Source organism: Budorcas taxicolor, chromosome 3 (genome assembly GCF_023091745.1).
Source record: "Budorcas taxicolor isolate Tak-1 chromosome 3, Takin1.1, whole genome shotgun sequence".
Classification (NCBI taxonomy): domain Eukaryota; kingdom Metazoa; phylum Chordata; class Mammalia; order Artiodactyla; family Bovidae; genus Budorcas; species Budorcas taxicolor.
The window spans coordinates 105,486,301-105,499,634 of record NC_068912.1 but is presented as its reverse complement, the minus strand read 5'-3'; positions in this window follow the sequence as shown (position 1 = coordinate 105,499,634).

The window sequence follows — 13,334 nt, the reverse complement described above, 5'->3', positions numbered from 1 at the left end:
GAGCCTGTCCTGGCTCACCTCACCCGCACTACACTGTCCCCAGAGAGCCACACCTCCGCCCCCTGAGAGACAGAGCTGTGGAGAGGGGCCGGAGGCTGGGATCCAAGGAGACTTGGGGAGAAGCCCTCCCTCCTTCATGATCGAGGCTCCCCACCAACCCGGTTCTCGGATATGCAAGTACCTCACTTTGTTAACTTATTAACTTATTGATTTCATTAAAGTTTTCAGTAGGAGGTGGTTGGTCTTGGCTGTTCAGTGTCTGTGGAGCGGGGCACCTGGTCTGGGGCTGGGGGTGAGGAGATCCGGATTAGTCAGGACTCGGGTGTAAACAACAGAAACGCAACCTGATATGTTTTAAGCAAAAATAAAAGAAAGAAAGTTTATTGGCCCAGATAACTAAAAAGTCCAGGAAATAGATTTGGCTTCATGTGAAGCTAGATCTGGGTGCTAAAATGTGTCAGGGACCTGTCTCGTCTGTCTCAGCCCTCCTCTTAGGCAGGCTGCCCTCTTACGATGACCCCCGGTACTTCCAAATTAACTTTCTTTTGGTTCAGTGCCCCAGTGAAAAATGAGTACTGCTTTCCTAATAGTTTGTATCAGTCAAAGTCCAGTGAGGAAAAGAGAAATTACCCTAGGCTTTTCAACACAGGGAATTTACTATAGGGAATGGGTTACACTGATGTAGGTGGGCTGGAAGGACAAACAGAACACCAGGCTAAACTAATGAAAGCCACTGCAGGAAGCAGATCCCACTCCTGAGGCTGCAGGAGTGCAGGGAAGAGGTTGAGGCTGGCAGAACCGGTGGACTTGACTAGGGGAGCCCTGTAATGCTAGAGCTCAGAGGTCTGGAGAGGGGCTGCTGTCTGGCTGGTGCTAGGACCTCTTAGGGGACACAGCGAAGCTTGTCTGGGAGTGCAGAAAAGTAGCTGAGGGCTGGGAGCAGCTGTGGCTACCAGGAGAAGGAAGAGAAGGCAAAGGAAGAAGGAAAATCTCCATTCCTGCCTTCCAGTGTTTCCCCAGTGCCCCTAGTTATCAAAGCTAGCTGACAAAGTTGATGTGGTTTGCAGAGTCCGAGCTCCAGTTTCACAGAGCAGAGTACAGAAGGCTGCATCTGGAATGAAAAAGCAATAGCTTCATAACTGGCTCGGCCCAACCCTTTGGACACTCGGTATCCATACATGTCCATCCACACTTGTCTGAACCTCCATCTAGCAACAGGAGCTTCCTACCTCATAAGATGAAACTATCCTGCATACAAGTGAAGATCCTAACTCACTCCCTGGATAAACACAAGAAATTCCACCATCTAATAGATGTATCCATCTCCAGAACTTAGTCACTGAATCCATATTTGGGTGATGTTAATTACTCTAATTCAGTACAATCACACCTGCAATTAAAGAGTATACTGTAAAGTTAGCAATTGCCTGCAAACTTTAAATAAAATCCTAAGGGACAAGGAGAAGGGAGGGGAGAAAAGCACTTAATATCACACACACACACAGATACACACACACATGCCCCTTAATGCAATGGAACCCCTTCTGGTAGCTGGTCACAGTGCCATAGCTGATACATAGATATGTTCAATCAAGTAAGTGTTTCTCTTTATTAAATATACTTCACTAATTGAGTGAATATATTCTTTCTTCCACTCTCCTTCTATGTTCCCTTTGTCCTTGACCGGGATCTCAGCCAGTTGGAATTTGTCAGATGGTGGAATGATCCCAAAGAATCATTCTTAAAGGGTCTGAAGCTTCAGTGGTCCTGCACAGTTTTGGATGCAATAGCTTTTTGTTAAGTTTTGTGCAAGGGACCCCTGAGAACTCCCTGGTCCCAGACATAGTCTTCCTTGCCCTTGATGTGTAGTGACACCCCTGTTTCCCCTTGGTAATGAGGACCAGTCAGGCAGCCAGCATGCTGACTCTTTCTTTGCCTGGTATTTGAGTGGCATGAGAAGCCCAATATGGCCAGTTAGAAGTTCCAACTTCCAATTCAATGAAAACTGTGTTGCTTCCTTTGCTTTGAGAACTGAGGCCTCCAAACTAACAGAGGCCAATGTTGGGGAGACAGGAAGCAAAAGTTGCATGAGTGGGTATAGTAGCTGGACTAATGCCCACCCAAAGATATCAGGTCCTAATCTCTGGAATGTGTAAAATGTTACCTTATAAGGGAAGAAGGATTTTTGCAGATGTGATTAAGTTAATGATCTTGACATGGGGAGATTATCCTGGATTATCCAGGGGCCCTAAATCCAATTGCCAGTGTCCTTTTAAGAAAGAGGCAGATGGAGATCTCACACATACAGGAGGCAGAAGTAGAGACTGGGGTAAGGTGGCCTCAGCAGAGGAATGCCAGCGGTTACTAAAAGCTGGAAGAGTCAAGGAACGGATTCTTCCCCATAATCTTGGAGGACTGCAGCCCTGCTTATACCTCGATTTAGGTTCAGTGAGGCTGATGTTGAACTTCTGGCCTTCAGAACTGTGAGAGAGTAAGTTCTGTTGTATGAGGTCACCAAGTTTATAGTAATTTGTTAGGGCAACTACAGGCCTTCCTTGGTGGCTCAAATGGTAAAGAATCTGCCTGCAATGTAGGAGATCAGGGTTCGATCCCTGGGTTGGGAAGATCCCCTGGTGAAGGGAATGGCAACCCACTCCAGTATTCTTGCCTGGAAAATTCCCTGGACAGAGGAGCCTGGCGGGCTACAACCCATGGGGTCACAAAGAGTCACTCACACGACTGAGTGACCAGCACTTTCACTATGACAACTACAGGAAATTAATACTGAGGGTTACTTGGTGTGATTGTGAGAGATACCACTCTCACTGACCTTCCTTTGATTCCTGGAGCTGTATATGCTGGCTGTGTCAGTGAGGATGAGCCACTGCCCTCTCCATCAGAGAAAGGATCCAGGAGAATTAGCCTGGCACCAGGTGACGTGATGAGTCCCTGCAGAATGGTGATATTTTGGGTAGTCAGCATCTGTTCCTGCTGATGTTTGGTTGGACATACAGTGTGACATTAGCCAGACCAGCCTTGGTGAGGCAAGTCCATATCATTGAACCCATAAGCAGTCTTCATTCTTGCTGCCATGACCACCTAAGTTATACAAGGGTATGTTGAGCAAGCACTGGAGGGGGTCCGGAGTGAGACGGACTGCCAGCCATGGGATGTGCTGTCTTAGGCATTAGATTATCTAGAGCGTCCTTGTCATGGATGCTCTTTGGTGAGACTTTTCCTTGGTATAGAAATACAGTCACACCCTCTACCCATTTCCGAAGGTCCATCTAAATACCCCTTTCCAAGCCTTCTTTGTCTGCAATCCACCAATTCTGTGCTTTGTGAGTCCCTGACCATCTAGCCAAACCTTGAGCCATTGTCCAGAAACCAGTATATATCCACACTTCTTTTTTTTTTTAATTGAAGTATAGTTGATTTACAATGTTGTATTAATTTCTGCTATATAGCAAAGTGATTCATATACATATATTCTTTTCCATCATGGTTTATCTCAGAATATTGAATATAGTTCTCTGTGCTATACAATAGGACTTTGCCGTTTATCCACCCTGTATATAAAATAGTTTTCATCTGCTAATTTCAAACTCCTAATCCATTACTGCCCCTTTCCCTCCTGCTTGGCAACCGTAAGCTTGTTCTCTATGTCTGTTTGTTTCTGTTTCGTAGATAAATTCATTTGTGTCATATTTTAGATTCCACATCTAATTGAATGGTATTTGTCTTTCTCTTTCTGACTTCTTTGCTTGGTATGGTTATCTCTAGATCCAACCATGTAGCTGCAAATGGCATTATTTCACTTTTTTATGGCCGAGTAATATTCCATTGCATATATTAACCACATCTTCCTTATCCATTCATCTGCTGGTGAACATTTAGATTGTCTTGGCTATTGTTAATAGTGCTGCTATGAATATAGGGGTGCATGTATCTTTTTGAATTATATCCGTATGCCTGGATATATGCCCAGAAGTCGGATTGCTGGCAGTCCACACTTCTTGTCATCTCTCAATCCAGGCAAAATGGGCAACCCAATGTGCTGAAGGGTAAGTAGAGTTTAACCAGGCATGGGAACGGGGAAGGCGCGAATGTTCTGGCTAGAGAGCATAGTATGTGTAATGGCCCAGTGGCGCCAAAAAGAGTGATACATGAGTGGGGGAGAATGAGATCCCTGGTTGGGCCCAGACAGAGAGAGAGAGAGAGGCACAAGATGGCACTTTAGGATGAGGCGGGAGTCAAGGTTTATAGGATCCACAAGTCATTTCAAAGAGATAGGACTTAACCATGATGGCAGTGGGAAGTCTGCCAAAAATTCTGACTAGAGATCAAACCAGGATAGACTTGCATTTTAGGCAGTTTTCTTCCCAGGGCAGAAGATGAATCTGAGGAAGCAAGCCTGGCTGCAGGGAGGCCGGTTAGAAGACTGCTGCAGTAATCTGAGCAGGAGATGCTGGTAACCTGGACAAGTCCCATGGAATTTCACTAACTGAACAAATGCGTCTGAAGCACCTGCTGTATGTCAGACCCTGGCTCAGCACAATGCACAGGGTGATGAGACACAGGAGACCCGGCTAAGGCACTGAGGTCACCCAGCCCCTGGAGGAAACAGGTGTACAGGTACCCAGCCCACACGCCACTCTTCTAGGTTTGCCTGGCTCAGCAAGGAGGGTTTTCAGGTGGCTATGGGAGTGCCCAAACTGTCATCAAATATGGCCTTGAGAGCAGGTGGTTTTAGCTTGATGTGTCATTTATCTGGGCTCCCCAGGTGCCGCTAGTGGTAAACATTCTGCCTGCCAATGCAGTAGACAAGAGACTCGGGTTCAATCCCTGGGTGAGAAAGATCCCCTGGAGGAAGGCATGGCAATTCACTCCAGTATTCTTGCCTGGAGAATCCAATGGACAGAGGAGCCTGGTGGGCTACAGTCCATAGCGTTGCACAGAGTCAGACACAACTGAAGCAACTTAGCATGCACGTCACTTATCTATTACTAGGTAACAACTCACCCTATACCTCAGTAGCTCAAAACAGCAATTTTATTTTGTCTTGATGCTGTGGATCAGCAGTTTGAGTTGGACTCAAATTCTAAGCAGTTCTGTTCGTCTCACCTGGGATCATTAATGTGATTGCAATCATCCATCCTTTTGATGGGGGGTGGTTGTTCTAAAATGACCTCATTCATGTGTCTGGGGTTGGGTGCTGACTGTCTGTGCCCAGGCTGGCCCACAGGCAGGATGTCTTGTCTCTGCTCCATGGGGCTTCTCATCCTCTAGTAGGTTAGATTGACTTTCTTCACATGACAAGAGGACAAAAGCAGAAATTAAACAGCCCCAGGGGACTCCAGCTGAGAAATTGTACCGAGCAGCCTGGGAGTGCCATGCTGCAAGGGCTCAGCTCACTGGGATCCGGGGTGCTTGGCATCTGTTACAATTTTTTGAATTATTTATTAATTAATTTTTGGCTGTGCTGGGTCTTTGCTGCTGCACACGGGCTTTCTCTGGTTGGGGCAAGCGGGGGCTACTCTCCAGTCGCAGGCTTCCCATTGCCCTGGCTTCTGTTGCAGAGCCCAGGCTCTAGAGTGTAGGCTCAGTAGTTGTGGAGCAGGGGTTTAGTTGTTTGGCAGCCTGTGGGATCTTCCCTGACCAGGGATTAAAGCTGTGTCCCCTGCATTAGCAGATGGATTCTTAACCACTGGACCACCACTTATGCTGATCAAAGAAAATCATGCGGCATAGTTCTCAATTTGGATAAAATATTTCCTGGACTTTGGACAGTTCCAGTTGTTGAAAAAATCTTCTTTATTTTCCCTCAAGAGGGGTATCTCTCTCCTTTCACACCTCTTGTGTGCAAGAGGGTCCTGAAGGCTGCTACAAGCTGTATTACTTTGCTGGGGGCTCCCATCACAAATGCTGCAGATGGCAGATGTGGGGGCTTAAACAACAGAAATCTCTTTCCTCACAGTTCTGGAGGCTGAAAGTTTAAGATCAAGGTATCAGAAGATTGGTTTCCTCCTGAGGCCTTTCTCCTTGGCCTGTAGATGGACATCTTCTTCCAGGGTCTTTACTTGATCACCTCTCTGTACATGTGTGTGCCCTGATCTCTTCCCATAAGGACACAGGTTATATTGGACTAAGATCCACCCTAACAATCTCCTTTTAACTTAGTAACCTCTTTAGAAATTGAATTTTCAAATATAGTCACATTTTGAGGTACTGGGAGTTAGGACTTCAATCTATGGATTTGGAATGGGGGTCACAATCAGTTCCTAATACCTGGAGGGGGGGTTTGACCTACCAACCTGGCCCCTGAAATTTCTGCTCCAGGTGCACAGAGCTGAGGATCTACTCTGGGGCTTGCTCTATCCCAGCTGGACAGATCTAGACATATATCCAGATATCATGGAAGCCAGTGATTTGTAAACCTTTTTTTAAAAAAGCCCCAGAACCCTTTTCAAAAGCCTCTGTTAAAGTCCCAGAATCCTTGCTACAATATAATCTATATGGGACCACAACACATAAGATAAAATCAATGCAACTGAAAAATGATGACCTCTCAAATGTGGCCTCAGTTCTCACCCCCAAACCCTGCCCACACACACAGTGAGCATGTGGCCACCTTTTCGTTGCAGCCAAAATGAATCAGATCTTTCTCCAAGATGAGTTAACTGTTACAGCAGATTTATTATTTGTCCAAAAGGCTGCCTTCCTTCCTCACATCACCGTGGCTACATTTGGGTGGAGTATACCACCCTACCTGTCTTACAATGGCTTTCCTACAGATTCTGAGACTGGTGTTCAGTCGCTAAGTTGTGTCTGACTCTTTGTGACCCTGTGGACTGTAGCATGCCAGGCTCCCCTGTCCTTCATCATCTCCCAGAGTTTGTTCACACTTATGTCCGTCGAGTCCATCATGCCATCCAACCATCTTATCTTCTGTCACCCCCTTCCCCTCCTGCCCTAAATCTTTCCCAGCATTGGGGTCTTTTCCAATGAGTTGGCTCTTCACGTCAGGTGGCCAAAGTATTGGAGCTTCAGCATCAGTCTTTCCAATGAATATTCAGAGTTGATTTCCTTCAGGATTGACTGGCTGGTTTGATCTCCTTGCTGTCTAAGGGACTCTCAAGAGTCTTTTTCAGCACCACAATTCAGAAGCATCAGTTCTTCAGTGCTTGGCCTTCTTTATGGTCCAACTCTCACATCCATACATGACTACTGGAAAAAGCATAGCTTTGACTAGGCAGACTATTGTTGGCAAAGAGATGCCTCTGCTTTTTATATGCTGTCTAGGTCTGTCATAGCTTTTCTCCAAGGAGTAAGCGTCTTTTAATTTCGTGGCTGCAGCACCATCTGCAGTGATTTTGGAGCCCAGGAAAATAAAATCTGTCACTGTTTCCACTTTTTTCCCATCTATTTGCATGAAGTGTTGGGACTGAATGCCATGATCTTAGTTTTCTGAATGTTGAGTTTTAAGCCAGCTTTTTCACTCTCTTCTTTCACCTTCATCAAGAGGCTGTTTAGTTTCTCTTCATTTTCTGCCATTAGAGTGGTATCATCTGCAAGTCTGAGGTTGTTGATATTTCTCCTGGCAATCTTTTGATTCATCCAGCCCAGCATTTTTCATGATGTACTCTGCTAGACAACATGTTAAAAAGCAGAGACATCACTTTGCCGACAGAGGTCCATATAGTCAAAGCTATGGTTTTTCCAGCAGTCATGTACAGATGTGAGAGTTGGACCACAAAGAAGGCTGAGTGCTGAAGAATTGATGCTTTCAAACTGTGGTGCTGGAGAAGACTCTTGAGAGTTCCTTGGACAGTAAGGAGATCAAACCAGTCAATCTTGAAGGGAATCAACTCCAAATATTCATTCAAAGGACTGATACTAAAACTCCAATCCTTTGGTCACCTGACGTGAAGAGTAAACTCACTGGAAAAGACCCTGATGCTGGGAAAGACTGAAGGCAGGAGGAGAAGGGGACAACAGAGGATGAGATGGTTGGATGGCATCACTGACTCAATGGACATGAGTTTGAGTAAGCTCCAGGAGATGGTGAAGGACAGGGAGGCATGGACTGCTGCAGTCCATGGGGTCACAAATAGTTGGACACAACGAAGTGACTGAACAACAATTCTGTATAGAAGTTAAATAAGCAGGCTGACAATATACAATCTTGACATACTCCTTTCCCAAGTTTGAACCAGTCCATTGTTTCATGTCTGGTTCTAACTATTGCTTCTTGACCTGCATATAGGTTTCTCAGGGGACAAGTAAGGTGGTCTGGTATTCCTAACTCTTTAAGAATTTTCCACAGTTAGTTTCCACAGTCAAAGTCTTTAGCATAGTCAATGAAACAGAAATAGATTTTTTTGGAATTCCTTGCTTCTTCTATGATCCAACAGATATTGGCAATTTTATCTTTGGTTCTTCTGCCTTTTCTAAATTCAGCTTGTACATATGGAAGCTCTTGGTTCACATACTGTTGAAGCCTAGCTTGGAGGACTTTGAGTATTACCTTGCTAGCGTGTGAAATAAGTGCAATTGTATAGCTGTTTGAACATTCTTTGGCATTGCCTTTCTTTGGGATTGGAATGAAAACGAACCTTTTCCAGTCCTGTGGCCACTGCTGAGTTTTCTAAATGCACTGGCATATTGAGTGCAGCACTTTCACAGCATCATCTTTTAGGATTTGACATAGCTCAGCTGGAATTCCATCATCACTGCTAGCTTTGTTCATAGTGATGCTTCCTAAGACCCACTTGACTTCACACTCCAGGATGTCTGGTTCTAGGTGAATGACCACACTATCATGGTTATCCAGGTCATTAAGACCTTTTTTGCTTAGTTTTTCTGTGTATTCTTGCCATGTCTTCTTGAACTCTTCTGCTATTAGGTCCTTACTGTGCCCATCTTTCGTGACGTGTTCCCTTGGTAGCTCCAGTTTTCTTGAAGAGATCTCTAGTCTTTGCCATTCTATTGTTTTCCTCCATTTCTTTGCATTGTTCACTTAAGAAGGCCTTCTTCCCTCTCCTTGCTGTTCTCTGGAACTCTGCATTCAAACGGGTATATCTTTCCCTTTCTCTGTTGCCTTTTGCTTCTTTTCTTTTCTCAGCTATTTATAAGGCCTCTCAGACAACCACTTTGCCTTCTTGCATTTCTTTTCCTTTGGGATGGTTTTGGTCGCTGACTCCTATAAAATGTCGTGAACCTCTGCCCATGTTCTTCAGGCACTCTGTCTACCAGGTCTAATCCCTTGAATCTATTCATCACTTCCACTGTATAATCATAAGGGATTTGATTTAGGTCATACCTGAAGAGCCTGTGGTTTTCCCTACTTTCTTCAATTTAAGTCTGAATTTTGCAATAAGGAATTCATGATCTGAGCCATAGTCAGCTCCTGGTCTTGTTTTTGCTGATTGTATAAGAGCTTCTCCATCTTCGCCTGCAAAGAATATAATCAATCTGATTTCAGTATTTACCATCTGGTGATGTCCATGTGTAGAGTCTTCTTGTGTTGTTGGAAGAGGGTATTTGCTATGACCAGTGTGTTCTCTTGGCAAAACTCTATTAGCCTTTGCCCTGCTTCATTTTGTACTCCAAGGCCAAACTTGCCTGTTGCTCCAGGTATCTCTGATTTTCTACTTCTGCATTCTAGTCTCCTATGAGGAAAAGGACATTATTATTATTATTATTTTTGGTGTTAGTTCTAGAAGGTCTTGTAGGTCTTCACAGAACCATTCAACTTCAGCTTCTTTGGCATGAGTGGTTGAGGCATAGACTTGGATTACTGTAATGTTGACTGGTTTGCTTTGGAAATGAAAGGAGATCATTCTTTCGTTTTTTGAGATTGCACCCAAATACTGCATTTCGGACTCTTTTGTTGACTACGAGGGCTGCTCCATTTCTTCTAAGGGATTCTTGCCCACAGTAGTAGATATCATGGTCATCTGAATTAAATTTGCCCATTCCCATCACTTTAGTTCTCTGATTCCTAAAATGTTGATGCTCACTCTTGCCATCTCTTATTTGACCACATCCAATTTACCCTGGTTCATGGACCTAATATTCCAGATTGCTCTGCAGTATTGTTCTTTACAGCATCAGACTTTACTCTTACCACCAGACACATCCACAGCTAAGCGCTGTTTCCCCTTTGGCCCAGCCTCTTTATTTTTTCTGGAGCTATTTCTCTGCTCTTCCCCAGTAGCATATTGAACTCACCTGGTGGGACTCATCTTCCGGTGTCATATCTTTTTGCCTTTTCATCCTATTCATGAGACTGGTGTGCAGAAGGTTTATCAGGGCGTGTTCTCAGGAGATTCATCTGACAGAAGTAGCAAGGCAGGACTAGGCATGGGGAGAAGCTGGCGTGCAATGTGAACTCAGCAAGGCATCTTCAGATCTTCAGGTGCTCGGGAGCTCAGATAGCCCTTCAGACTGGGCCAAATCGAGGGAAGGAGGCCGGCTTTTGTTTCTATGCATCAGCCAGTCACTGGTCAAGAGCCCCTGGGAGGGGCGTGGGTTTAGATGAGGCGGTTCCCATGGATTGACAGTTGTGAGCCCACAGTGGAGACTCCCAACTGCTGGGGAAGGAGTGTATAGACTTTTAAGGGGGGATCTGAGCTGCACAGCTCCCACTCTACTACCCCACTGACCTTGGACTTGGCCATGGGATTTAATCTGGCCAGTGGAATGTTGGGTGAAAGGACAGTGTATTTGTTCCAAGATAAAGCCAAAAGAGGCATGGTAAGTCTGCCAGACCTCCGGGTGCTTCCTTCCTCCTGCATGAGAATACTTGGATAGCTCTTGTTCCTTCTTCCCGGGTCCAGAATGCAGACTCCTGGAGCAGACCTCAGCCAGATTCAGAGCTGAGAGTCCAGCCTGGCCCAAGTATCAGCTGAACTGCAGTTGATCTAACTAACACCCAGGAGTATGAAGTAATCTTTGAATCTATGGGCCCCTGAGAATTGGGGTTTGCTCGTTTCACAGCATTATCACAGCAAGACCTGACTAATACAGCTAGTGGCAGGTTTACATTATCCATCACAAAACAGAATGTTCTTAACACTCTCCTCCAACATCTCTGGGCTTTCCTACTGGCTCAGTCAGTAGAGTCTGCCTGCGGTGCAGGAGAGATGGGTTCAACCCCTGGGTGTGGAAGATGCCCTGGAGAAGGGAATGACAACCCACTGCAGTATTCCTGCTGGGAGAATTCCACTGATAGAGGAACTTGGCAGGCTATAGTCCGTTGGATTGCAGAGTTGGACACTACTGAGCAACTCACACACACACACACACACACACACACACACACACACACACACTAATATCTTTGTTTTTGTCCCAGTGGCTTCTCTGGCTGCCAGACACCTCCCCTTTTTCTCCTTTTTGTACACAGACTATAGAGTGGATGGGACACATGGAGAATTTCCTGGAAGAAAGGGTGAAGACTGCTGGAGAACAGACAGCTGGGTGGAGGGTCCTAAGGCCTGAAATGCAGGCTTCCCTGCCTGCTCAGAACTGGAGTGGGATCTGCAGTTCCCTCTGACCCTCATTCCCACTAGGCTCCTCAGCTCCTCTCCTGGATCTCTTGACCCCTTCCCTGCTGCCCCTTCCCCAGGTGTCACTTCAGCTCCTGGAGGGCAAGAAGCACACCTGCTTCTCACCTACGGTCATCACCATTCCACCCGCCGCCCCCACCACCCCCGAACATGGTCATCACCATTCCACCTGCCCTCCCCTCTCCCCTCCCCCCCCCACTCCGCCCCCGAACAAGGCTGGATACAAGGTGGTTAAGAAATGTTGGTTGGCAGGAAGGGAGGGAAGCAGGTCACCTGGAACCAATCATCTTCCCTGTGGGAATCCTCCTAGCCCCTGTTATGTGTCCCCATGGCCATACAGCGTGTTTACCAAGACCCTGGCTTGGTGTTGCAGTGTTGGCCTGGGGCCAGGAGGGAGGCTGGACTTTGGGGACCAGTACACCCCACCGTAAGGCCAAGTAGTTAGGGCCAGAGTATCTGGGAGAGAGAGAGAGGTGGGTGGCAGAGCTGAACAGGAACTCCAGGACTCAGAGAGTGATGGGTTGCACTGTCTGCCCTTCGCTCATTTATTCTACAACTGTTTATTCATGTCTACTACATGCCAAACACTATTTGAGGTGCCAAGGTCAAAGAGGCTCTCCCAAACTCACGAAGCCCCTGCTCACATGGCGTAGACAGTAGATTACTGTCTAGACGGAAAATAAACAAGAAAGAAGATAATATCAGAGAGTGATAAGAGCTATGAAGAAAATGAAAAGGAAGTGGGACAGTGACAACACTGAGGGGGAGCGATTTTCAGGGGGCAGGCAGGGAGGCTCAAAGTGGGAACAAGAACCTTCAGAAAATAATCAGAGCTGCCAAGGCTCCCAGGCAGCTCCAGCTCCAGCTGCTAGGCTGGCCCCACAGAAGCATCTTGCAGATGGGGAAACTGAGGCTCGGTAGGTCAGGGCAGAGCCCACAGCTGACCGCGAGTCTCTTGACCTCTAGGCTTGTCCTTGGGTGGCCTTCCTTCTCTCAAATCTTTAACCGGCTCTCATGTCATCTCTGGGAAGAAGGAGCAGATGTGGGGTGCTCTCAGAACGTGAGGGTCAAACAGGGATCAGAAGAGACACCATCAAAAGTTCCTAGTGTAGGAAACACAGAACCACATTGTTGTGGTTAAAAAAAGAGATCTGATTCCCAGAGATCTGATTCTTCCCATGATACAGCTTCAGTGCTTTTAAAAACTATATTAGACATCAAATTCTTTCCCAGATTTTGGTTGTGGTGCCTCTGCTTTGCCTGTTTGAGGGGTGTGACCCTGGGAAAGTCATTTCCCCTCCTCTATGAGCGTTGGTACCCCAACTGCAAAATATGAACCCATCTTTCCTGACTCCAAAACCACAGTCTTTGTAGAACCACACACACCGCTGCCTACCCTCCCTGCACCCACCTACCCCCACCCTGGGTTCATCTAGTCTGGATTCCCTCCATCAGCTCCTCCTCCTGTTCCCCCTGGCCCCCTCCTGCCCTGGATCTGCCCACAAGACCTTCAGACACAGCCATACTCCTTTCGTGATCCCTGGTGGCCCCAGAGGTGTATTCAAGCTGGTTAGCGTCCCCAGCTTGCCAACCAGGAAACAGGACTTCCTCGGGGTCACACAGCCAGTAAGCTACAGCCAGGATTTGAACCCAAAGTTCCATTCAGTTTCCTCTGCTTAAGGCCCTCATCTAAGACGGTGAACCGCCTCCCCCCAGCCCTGCTACCTCCGTCACCCCACCCCCGCCACTCCCACCAAAGCT